The sequence below is a fragment of the Monodelphis domestica genome, chromosome X (assembly GCF_027887165.1).
Source record: "Monodelphis domestica isolate mMonDom1 chromosome X, mMonDom1.pri, whole genome shotgun sequence".
NCBI classification, from domain to species: domain Eukaryota; kingdom Metazoa; phylum Chordata; class Mammalia; order Didelphimorphia; family Didelphidae; genus Monodelphis; species Monodelphis domestica.
The window spans coordinates 43856488-43868877 of NC_077235.1; the positions used below are offsets into that span (position 1 = coordinate 43856488).

At 38.1% G+C, this 12390-nt stretch overlaps 1 pseudogene; it reads left to right on the forward strand.

Annotated features, from left to right (window-relative positions):
* The first annotated feature begins 1948 nt into the window (after positions 1-1948).
* The window catches only part of LOC100619548 (nuclear distribution protein nudE homolog 1-like), a 50525-nt pseudogene continuing 40083 nt past the window's right edge, over positions 1949-12390 (forward strand).

Here is a 12390-nt window from a genome sequence, read left to right on the forward strand (position 1 = left end):
TTTAAAACCAAGTTGAACTGGGTGTTGGCTATGGGAGAGGGGTGGGGGTAGAGCATGGAAAGAATATAAATCCTGTAACCATGTAAAAATATTCTAAAATAATTAATTAAATAAAAATTTCCAAATTAAAAAAAAGAAACAAGCTAAAAAGAGAATAAATAGATGGGAAGTTCTAAGTGACTCGCACTTTGAGACAGCTATGTAGATACCCAATGGAATTGCTTAGGCTTATTTTCCTTATTTTGTACTGCTATAGAAGGTTGATATTATCCTGACCTGGAATAAGTAAGGTCTAACTGCAAAAAATACTTCAAGGCTCAACTTATTTATTCCTGAAATAAATCACAAAATGTTGTTACTACACCCTAGTAGACTTCTGTTCATGATCTGCCGAGGCCAGAAAACTTAAATGAGAGACCAACTTTCTTCTTATGTGCCTCTTCACACTCAGGACTGCTGACTGTCAAATGACTAACAGACACTTCATCACAGCATCCATAATGGAAGCCTTTCCAACTAAATAGGACCTGCCAGAGCTTATGTACCACTGACATAACCTTAAAGAGCCCAAGTTCACTTCTTTAATGGGCAAGGCCTCTTAAGAAGGCTCCAGCAGAAGTGTCCTCTATCATCACAAGAATTAAATAATAGTAATGGAGGATTTGGCTAAATGCAGCATGTGATGAAATGCCAAATAGGAGGAAGAGTGAATAAGTAGTAGTGATAACCTTAATTACTCTAGCAGACAGAAGAGAGGCAGAGAGACCCACAGACAGAGGCAAAGGTAGAGAGAATGAGGAAGGGAGAAAGAAGGGGGAGGAAGGAAGGGACAGAAGGAGAGGGGGGTAGGTGGGTAGATAGTGTTGTGGATGTCTATATTGAGAGAGGGGTAGGATTTGGGTTAGGTCTTGAAGGGATAAGTAGGATTTAGAGAAGTAGGGAGGAGATAGGAATTCTAGGTAGGTAAATTGAGTGAACAAAGTTTTAGAGAAAGGAAAAGGAATGACTTGGGAAATAGGAAGAATCGTAGGTGGGTTGACTATTTAAATGATCACCTCAGTTGTCTCAGAGTAGGATTGGAAAGCTGCCACCAAAACAATTCTTTCAATGGGTTTGTTGTACATGGCATTTACTATTGTTACTATTTATTGTTGTAGATATAAAGATTAGTAAAAACTCTCAGTATGACACTTGATATGAGGATTAGAAATATGTTCTTCTTTCAGTCTTAGATGATAAAGGGGCCCTTCTTCATGTCTCTGCCATGAGAGACTTCACTCTGTCATTCCCATTTCCTATCTTGACTTCAGTCTTTCACTATTTTCAGGATCTCTTCCCCAAGCCTACAAACATGTTCAGTTCTATTGTGTCCTATAAAAATCTTTCCCTTGACCTTGCTGCCCCCCACACTATTGTTCTATATTTCTTCTATATCCTGTGTATACATGGTTATTTACATGTCACCACCAACAGAATACGCTCTCCTTAAGGGTAAAGATAGTATGTTTGCACTGTTTTGTACCCCTAATGCTTAGCACAGTGCCTGGAACATAGTTCTTGCCTAATAAATGCTTGCTGATTGCTTAGCTACCAGGTTATCTTTGTCAAATGCTACCAAAAAAATAACATCAAGGAGAATGAAGACTATGAAAAGGCCATTGGATTTGGTGACCCTAAGTCGAGCAGTTTCAGTCAAGTAGTGGAGACAGTGATAACCTTTTAATTCCTATGCTCTTGTTTTTGAGACAGCCCAGGACACTGAAACCAAGACCAGTGAGCATAAGAGTACCCCCAGATCACCAGACATGCTTCTAGCCTAGTCCTCACAGCTATCACTGAGGGGAGAAATCATTGTAGAGATGAGGCCTATTTTCCTCATTAAACAGGAAGACGGGCACAGTAGCTGTGGTAGTGAAAGCAATAAGCATCATTAGGGGAAACAACCGCTATGAAGAAGTTGCCCAAAAGTGGCTGTAGGCCCATGACATTCACAGGCCAGGTTAGCCAGCCTACTTGAAGCAACCAGGCATCCTGAGGAAGAAGAAAATGGCTGCATGTGCCAGGCAAATAAAACTACCAACACCAATTGACCAACATCTCCCCTCTTACCTTGATGGAGAAAGTCCAGGAACCTGAACCCAAGAGCTTTTAGAATAGTAATGTTTCTAAACTAGTGCCTGCAGCCATCATCCTGAGAAGCAATCCTCCTGCATGTGCTATAGCCATAGCTACCGAAGAGCCATAAATGAAATCTTTTCCCACCAAAGACCCTGGCCCTGTCAAATGACTCAGCATTAGAACCTGATATGATTTTCTAAGTGGAAATGACATTAAAGAAAAGAAATTACTATCCATTCTGTTGCTGTAAACTAGGTACCATGGGAACTTTCCATCTGATTTGCAGCTGGAACGCTACAGTGGTATTTTCTATCCCTACAGAATGGTCGCTCCTTAAGAATAGAGATTGTCGTACTTTTTTTTTTCTGTAACCCTAGCACTGAATTCAGTACTTTGCATATAGTAAGAGCTTAATAATTTTATTTAAACATTTTCAAATTTGGAACTATGCTCAAAGGGCTATAAAACTGTGCATACCATTTGATCCTGTAATATCATTACTGGGTCTGTATCCCAAAGAGACAATAAAAAAGGGGAAAGGACCTACTTGTACAAAAATATTTATAGCAGCTCTTTTTGTAGTGACAAAGAATTGGTAATTATGGAGATGTCCACCATTTGGGGAATGGTTGAATACATTGTGATACATGCTGGTGATGGAATACTATTGTGTTATAAGAAATGATAAACCGGATGATTTTAGAAAGAGCTGGAAAGATCTGCAGAAACTGATGCAGAGTGAAATACGCAGAACTGGGAGAACATTGTACATGGTAATAGCTATATTAGATGATGATTATCTAGGAAAACTTAGCTACTCTCAGCAACGCAATGATCTGGAACAATCCTGAAGAATTTATGCCAGGGAATGCTATCCACTTCCAGAAAAAGAAACTATTGGAGTCATATTTCACATCAGTGTATTTATGGTTTTATTTGGGGGGAGGGTTGGTTATGTATGACTTTGCTTGTACAAGAATGACCAATATGGAAGTGTGTTTTGCATGACAATAAAATAAAATAAAAATAATAATCTTTTAAAAATTAAAAATTTAAATTTAATTAAAATTTAAAAATCCATCCATTCATGCAGCTTAATGCTTCATGCTCTGTAATCTGACTTCTGACTTTATCTCTCTACTGAAACGCTTTCCTTAAGATCACTAAATTCAATGACCTTTTCTCAAGTCTTCACCCTCCTTGATCTTTTGGTAGCATTTGACATACTTAACTGGGCATATAGTCAGTTAGCAAGGATTTTAAAAAGTATTTACTATGTTCTGGACACTGTGCTAAGTGTTGGGTATACAAAGAAAGCCATTAAAAACAGGATTCCTGCTTGACTCCAAAGGGAATATATTCTAATATGAGGGAAAACAAGTAAATCACTAGGTACATGCAGGATAAATATAAAATAGAAGGGAGGGAATCAGAAAGGAGAGGTATTAACAGCTGTGGGGGAGCAAGAAAGGCCTCTTGCAAAAGGGAGGGTTTGAGCTGAGTCTTGAAGAAACCTTGGAAAATTAGGGGGCAGGGAATTCCAGGCAGAGGGTCAATGCAAAGGCAGGAAAAAGGGAGCTGCATGTAGACCACTACTGATGGATTGTAGAGTATAAAGAAAAGAGTAAAGTATGAGAAGCGACCAGGTTGTGAAGTTTTAAATGCTTTCCTAATAGAAGACTTTATATTGGATCTTAGAGGAAGTCAGGAGCCACTGGAACTCACTGAGCAGAGGAAAGCCACATTCAGACATATATTTTAGTAAAATAACAGTAACAATAGCTAACATTTAAATATAGCTCCTACTCAGTGCCAGACACTGTGCTAAGTGTTTTACAACTATTAGCTCATTTGATCCTCACAACAGCCCTGGGAAATAGGTGCTATTATTATCATCCCTACTTTATAGATGAGGAAACAGAGGAAAACAGGGATTAAGTGACTTGATTCTATGCAGGATGATTTCATATAGCTGTTAATTTCTTCAGGCCATACCATTAGCCAGGTTGGAGAGGCAGAGTAAAGGGCATGGGGGACATAACGATTCTCCTGGGAACCCTGTGAAGAGCAAATACAAAGAGTACCTATTAAGTGCCAGACATTGGGCTAAGCACTTTATAAATATTATCTCATTGGATATTCACAACAGGGCACCATTATTATCCCCATTTTATAAAGAGGAAACTGAGGCAGAAATTACTTGCCCAAGGTCAACCAGTTAGTAAGTGTCTGAGGCTGAATTTGAACTGGGGTCTTCTTGATTCCAGGCCTATGGCTCTATTTGGCTGACTCAAAAATCACCTAGAAATGTACATCTTGGAAAATCACCTTGGAAACTCAGTGGATATAAACTGAAGCAGAGAGAGACTTGAAGCAGGAAGACCAATCAGAAGTATACTGCAGTAACTCCCGTGAGAAGTGATAAAGACCTAAACGTCGATGGTAGCTATGTGAGTGGACAGAAATGGGCATAAATGTGAAACACTGTAATGGTAAAAAAGACAAGATTTGGCAACACAGTGACTGGGCGAGATGAATGAGAAATGGAGGATGACAGTGAAGTTGTAAGAATGGTGGTATTCTCAACCACCTTTGTCCTTTTGCTTCTATGGCACTGTTTTCTTCTGGTTTTCTCCCTGGCATGTGATCACTTCTCAGTCTCTTTTGTTGGTTTCTCCTCTTTTTGTCCACTAGTAGTAGTAGTCTCTCGGTAACCAAGGATGATGATTGTCTTTGTGCATTTTCATCTATGATAAATGAGTGTGCACAAAGACACTTGTGTGTGAAGGAGATTTAAGTGGAAAAGTCGGTTTACAGAGACAGTCCCACTCTCTTGGTGTTGGAAGCCTGGGTCCAGTGGCACGAAAAGTCGTTACACCTGGAGACTTCCTCAGCTGCATTGGGTGGCCATGTTGTCTTTTGTGCTCCAACATGCCCTAAGCACTCCACAGTGCTTTGTTGCGTCGCCCTCTCAGCCGTTGAACCTTCTTCCTTCTGTTCGGCCGAAGCAGTCTTCACATTCTGGGTGAGCAAGGCCCTGGTTCACCAGGGGTCTACGACGTGATGGCCCGATTTTTGTCCACTAAATGTTGGATATTCCTTAAGGTCCTTTTCTGGCCTCTCTCCCTCAGTGATTCTAACCACTCCCTCTACTTATGTTCATGTGGATGACTAAATATGATAAATATGCATCCTCAATTTCCCCTCTTCCATCTTTCCAATGCATATTGGAAACTAGGTATTCTTGGGCCCCTCAAACTCCCTTCTGGGTCCCAAAATCTTCCCTTTCCTCAAGGTTCTTTATTTCTACTGATGCCACCATCATTTTCTCAGCTACCTAGGTTTCTCTTCTCACCATCATCTTTGACTTTTCCCATTCTCTTACCCCTTACGATCAGGTGCCAAATCTTAGAGATTCTAACCTCACCCGTTTCACATCTTGCTCACAATGAAACCAGCTTAGTTTAAGGCCCTTCTTGCCTCTTGCTTTTGTGATTTTAACAGCCTCCCAACTACTTCTTCTGCCTCTACTAAATTCCCCTTTTCAATCTATCCTTCATACAGCTGCCAAAATCATCTTCCTAATGCACAGGCATGATCATATCACCACTACTTAAAATCTTTCATTAACATCCTATTGCCCCTAGGATAAAGTAAAAAAACTCATTAGCCAAGCACTGAAGGATTTTAACCACTGGCTTCCAATCAATTTTTTCCCCAGCTTTATTTCACTATATTCCCTTTTAGTCACTCTTCTAACTAACCAAATGGCATCATCAGCTCTTCCCAATCTTTTCCTGTCCTTGCCTATCTTCCTTAATTCTCACAGGCTATTCCCTAAAATGGAAACAATTCCTCTCCACATTTCCAGTTGTTGAAATTCTCAAGTTCCAATTTAGGGGCTGCCTCCTTGAGAAAACTTTCCCCAATCACCTCTATCCTTTCTCCCACTCCCCAAGAGACCTCACTCTTCTCAAGTCCCTCTACCTTATATTACTTTCTACTTTTGTACATGGTTTCCCTATTAGATTTTAAGTTTCGCAGTTAGGACTATTTTCATCAAGGTCTTCATATCTTCATCCCATAGTGTGGTACCTGGCACAGAGCTGTCACATGAGAAAGCCTTGTTGAAATGAATTGTTTTTTCATTTGTTAACTGAGCTGAATTGGTTTTTATCTATTTATCAGTAGGTCTTGCATATGTCCTGCATGTTGATAATACTCAATATTGACTATATATACAAGGAAACACACAGTAACAAAATTTTATATAGAATTTGATAGTATATGAAAAGAGCTTGCTTTCTTTGCCACCAATAATAAATGTATAGTTAAGTCATTTGTTTAAAATCACTCCAAGTTTAATGGGAAAATGTAGTAAAATAGAGGTTTAAATCATTAGAAAGGTCACACACCTGTCTTTCTTGCCCCCTCCTGCAAAAGACGCTGGGAGATCGTGTCCACACAAAGACTTATTCCTAGTCTCTTGCACTACCCACTAGACCAGACTGTATTTAAAAGGCAAACATAGTATTTAGATTTCACTTGCTCAGATTCTTTCCTCTAGAGAATGCCAAACTTCAGTTGGGTTCGGGCTATAGTCTGCTTTTCCTATTTCTATCCAGGCTACCCTTTTACAAACTATTTAATCTGGAACTGGTTACTGGTTTAGTAGATAACACAGTTTTAATTTATTTGCTAAAACACTTGGCCTCTCAAACCCTTACCACCAGTTATTTACCCACTATTGTTAAGACACAATGCCTCTGCTCTGTGATAGAAGCTTCAGTCACAAATGGACTTGTGTTATCTAGGCTTTATGGTGGCTTATAACAGTGATTATTTCTTATCAGTTCCTTTTTTCCTATCAATCCTAATCAGAAGGGAGACCTGGGCAAAGCAAATCCAGGACTCTTCCTCTCTAGTAAAAATGGGGGTGAATGCCTAGTTAAGAAACTAGGCATAATGCAAACCTTAGTCAGATCCAGTGTTCTAATCTCTTCTCCCAGGAGGTCTCCTTCCTAAATTTCCTGATCTTGGAAAGAATGCTGGGACAAGAGAAGGAACACTTGGGCCCATATCTCATCTCTGGCACTTACCAAAGACAAGACTCATCCTCTTTAATGAATTTCTCCATCTATGAAATGGGAAGACTACCTGTAGTACACACACGTCACAGGATTATTCTGAAGTCCAAATGAGATAATTTTTACAAAGCATGTTTACAAACGTGAAGCACGATATAAATAGTAATACTGTTCTAAGGCAGAGGAAACGAAACAGAGGATACAGGCTGGAGTATAATCACCAACAACATATTCTCAACCAATACTAAATCACTTTCTTGAAAACTATTCTGGAATCTTCCCTCATGGCCCCTTACTGACATAATCCCTAACTTTTAGTTCTGTGCCAGTTACTAGTCTTCCTAATTACTCACATCTCTCTCTCTCTGACTCCTTGTCTTAAGCTCAACAGCCTATCAAAATTGATTTTAAAAATTCCCTCTGCTAATTTTTACAATATGGTTTTCTACAATATGTCATTATATAAACCATCTTGGTCTAAACCATCTTGTTTCTGGATTTTCCAAATCAATACCAAAGGAAGTAGGCAAGATCTGACAGACCATAAAAGGCTAGAAAACATCAGTTCTAAGCCAAGAACAGATGGTAAATTGGTTGTCTCAGGAATTAAGTTCAGAGCTTCCATCAGAAGGTTGTTTACCAATTATAATCCAGAAGGGTTGAGATCTGTGTTGGTAAAAGGAATACCTAACTGGATAGAACTCTAGACCCTGGAAGTACTTATGTAAGTAAAGAGTAGCCTAATTAGTCAACGTAAGAAATGTTAGAGGAAAGAGAAGTTTGTGGGGAAACTATTGTTTCTGATTTACATTTAATGCTTGAAAATATATCCGAGAATCAGAAAATCTTAGAATTGGAAGGAATCACATAGGCTATGCAGTCTAACCTGTACCTGAACAGGAATCCACACTACAACATCCCCACCAAGTGGTCATCCAGTCTCCTTTAGAAGAACTTAGTGAAAGTGACTCTGCTACCTCCCAAGGTAAACTATGCCATACTGAAACAGACATCATTTGAGGGGAAATTTTCCTTATCTTAAGCTTACATCTATCTCCACAACTATTACCCATTAGTCATAGTTGTGCCCCCTAGGGTCAAGAAGAATAAGACTAATACTTTATCTGTATGCCAATTTGGCAAATCCTTGAATGTAGTTAACATGTCTCTTCTACCTTCTAAGACATCTTCAGGAATAAACTAATAAAATTCAACATTTCTTCGTATAACATGGGAGTTAACCCTCACATTATCCTTCCCACTCCCAAACATTCTGGCTTGACAATGTCTTTTTCATAAAGAAAAATTAACTAGGGGAGCAAGCATTTATCAAGCATCTACTATGTGCCAGGCATTGTTAAACCACATAAATCTAAAATGAACACAACACTTTAGCCTAGGCTTGATATGGACACAATGACAGTGCTCTCCTATTGTATAGTATATAACCACTTGCATTTTTGGGACATACTAATAACTTTTTTTGGATATTTGAAACATTTATTAATATCTTTTGTTTTTAAATCTTTTTCATTTTCTAATATATTTTCCCTACCCCATCACTACCCAGAGAGGTATCCCTTGTCAAGAAAGAATAAATTAAGAAGAAGAAAAAGTTTAACTCAACTAATCTATGCATCAACCACAGTGTATCAATTCTTCCACAACCATAATATTTTATTTCTGCAAATGGGAGATTTGTATTCTCATGTCTCCTCCTCAAGGCCAGGGTTGGTCATTATATAGTACAATAAAGATATATTAAGCATTTACTACATGCCATGTACTTTGCTAAGTACTAGAGATAAAAATAAGGAAAAAACAGACTTTACCTCAAGAAGCTTAAAATTTAATGGGGACAACACACAAAAAGATGATGAAAAGGAGGGTAGTGTTCCCAGGCAGGGGCATAATGATGGTGGAGTTGAAACCAAGCATTGTTGCTAGTGGGAAAGGAAACGTTGGCTGAGCTTCTGAATCTTTGCCTTTAGTTTCCATTTTGTTTTGCTATTCTTTCAATTTATATCATTGTGATCATTGTACAAATAATTTTGCTGGTTCTATTCAAATCACTTTTTATCAGTTCATAAGTTTTTCCAAGGCTCCTTTTATTCTTCATATTCACTGTTTCTTATGATATAGTAACATCACAGGTATGGACTACGATTTGTTTTGCATTATGCCAGTTGATGGCTATCCACTTTGCCTGCAATTGTTGCTACTTAAAAAAAGGTGATGCCATACATATTTTGGCATATATGGGGCTACCTTTGACCTTCTGGGCTTATATGCTTGTAGTAGGGTTTGGGGATTAAAGTGTATAGACATTTTGATCACTTTCTTAGCACAATTCAAAATTGCTTTCTAGAAAGTTTGGACCAATTCATAGTTCTATCAACAGTATTTAGTGTGCCTGTCTTTCCATAATTCTTCCAATACTGCTTAAAATTCCAATCTAATTCTTTTTTTTCTGAATTGCTGGATATGAGGTGAAATTTCAAGGTTGTTTTGATTTATACTGATATGATTATAATATCTTGAAGCAATATTCAAAATGGTTGTTAATGGTTTGCAATGCTTTTTCAAACTGTTTGTTCATATGCTTTGACCACATATTCTCTGGGAGAATGGATCTTACTTAGTCTTATATATTTGTGTTTGTTTCCTATAAATCTTGGATATCAGACACTTGTCAGAGATTTGATACTAAAAAATTTTCCCGATTGATATCTTCCTTTCTTATCCTTGTTATGTTAGTGCAGAAGCTTTTTAACTTCATGTATTTGAAATTATTTTATCTTTTTCTGATCATATCTATCCCTTTCTTGGTTAAGAATTGTCTCCCAAATGATAACTGGGAAAGGTACTTCATCTGGTTCTCTTCTAATTTTTTAATGTGACCTTTAATATTCAAATCCTGCATCCATTTTGAGCTTATTGTGATATATCCATGTCACTGACTTATAACGAGAATGTAGTCCACTAAAAATCTCTGATCTTTTCATAAGCACTATAGGTTAGCCATGCCTTCTCATTCTGCACTAGTGCAGCTGAAAGGGGACCTTATTCCAAGGCTTTATACTAGCTCTTTCTCTTTTCTTTCTATACTATTTCATTCAGTGATCTCAATAGCTCTCACAAATTCATTTATTTTCTATCTCTATGTGGATGATTCCTAGGTCTATTTGTCCAGCCCTCATCTATCTCCTGTGGTCCAGACCCACATCACCAGCTGCCTGTTGGATATTTTCAACTTGATGTCCTGCAGGCATCTCAAAGTCAGTATGTTCAAAGTGGAACTAATTATCTTTTCCCAAAACTCTCCCCTCTTTTGAAATTTCTGCTCATTTTTACTACTGTCCAGGGCTCCGCCATCTTTTAGTCACATATCTTTACAATCTTGTGGTCACTTCTTGATCTTCTTTCTCTCTAATCCCCACATAGACAATCAATCGCCAAATCTGAATCATTTCTTTATTTACAAAAATCTCTCCCACAGGACCCCTTCACACCACTGATTCAGCCATCACTTTAGTTTGGACTCTCATCATTTCTCATCTGAACTACTGAAATAGCCTTTTCATTGGTCTCCCTATCTCAAGTCTCTTGCTGTACCAATTTACCTTCCAAAAATAGCCAAACTGGTTTTCCAAAAGAGTAGGTCCACCTGTGCAATAATCTCCAGGGACTCCCTCTTACCTCCAGGATGAAATTAAAACTCTTTTGGCACTGAAAATCAAAGGTGTGTAAAGTACTGAGCAGAGTGGCCAGGTTGCTTTCTTTCTGCCCCACCTCACTTAATTCAGACCATTCCTACTTTCTCTGTCTTCTTAGATTCTCCTCTCTTCAAGGCCCTCTAAAATTCAAACCTATTGGCTTACTTGTAGCTCTTCACATGAAACTTCACCTACCATCTTCATTTTGTTCCCCATTTTTTCTGGAAATGTTTTCCCTTCTAAACTTTTACTTTTAGGATCCATAGCTTTCTTGAAGACTTAGTTCAAAGGGCAATTAAGTGGCTCAGTGGATAGAGTGAGGTTTGGAGACTGGAGGTTCTGAATTAAAATGTGATCTCAGAAACTGCTAAGCTGTGTGTGATCCTGAACAAGTCCAATTGCCCAGCCCCTGCTGCTCTTCTGCCCTAGGAGATTCTAAGACAGAAGGTAAAAGTTTTTAAAGAAAAGACAACTCAAGCACCAACTCCTTTGGAAGGCCTTTTCTGACCACTCTTTCATTCCCAAATGCTAGAACCTTCCCCTCTAGGTTACTTTTCCTCTACAACTCCATATCTATCTTATATGCTATGATTTATAGAAATTACTGTTCAGAAATTGAGCTCCCCATTACAGTTTGAGCTCCTTCAGGAGATGGACTATTGTTTAACTTTGTATATATCCCCAGCACTTAAGATAGTTCCTGGCCTGGCCCATCAAATTTAATAAATGCTTGTTCATTATCTCTCATTCAGTTTTATCTGATTGTATTCTATTATAATTATAGCATATCTGTATTCTATTCTATTATCATTATTCCTATTCATTATATTTAAATTCTATCATTTCAACCTAAGGTCTTCTTGGATCCTGACTCTTTAATCTAACATATTGGCTGATACCCCAGCTTAGATTCATTTTTAAATTTAATAACCATGCTACCTATGCTTTTATCCAAGCCATTAATAAAAATGTTGAAAAGCAAAGATGCAAGGACAGGTCCTGGGAGTACTTTCTCTCCATCCTACTCTTTGGGTATTGCCATTTCAATTCTGAATCCATCAAACTCTACTCTCTCCCATCCCACACTTTCTCTATAAGAATATCTCACATTTATAAAGCACTGTTTACAAAGGCTTTCCTTAAAACTTGCAAAACAGGTAATGAAATATAACTATCACCATGTACAAATGGAGAAACTGAGAGGTGCTATGGCTTGGTCACAGCCACGGAGCTAGTAAATATCAATCGTAGAATTAGAAACCCAGCCTGCTGACTCTAAGTCCAGGATTCTCTCCACTAGATAATAGTTCCACAATGACAACATGAGAGATCATCAATTGCTGCACATAGTATTCCCCTTAAAGACTGATCTAGTAACCCTGAAAAAAGGAACTGAGGTCACTCTCACGTTACTTATTCTTTTCCTTTTATTTTTTCTTTAATTTTTTCTTTATTTTTCCCCAATTACA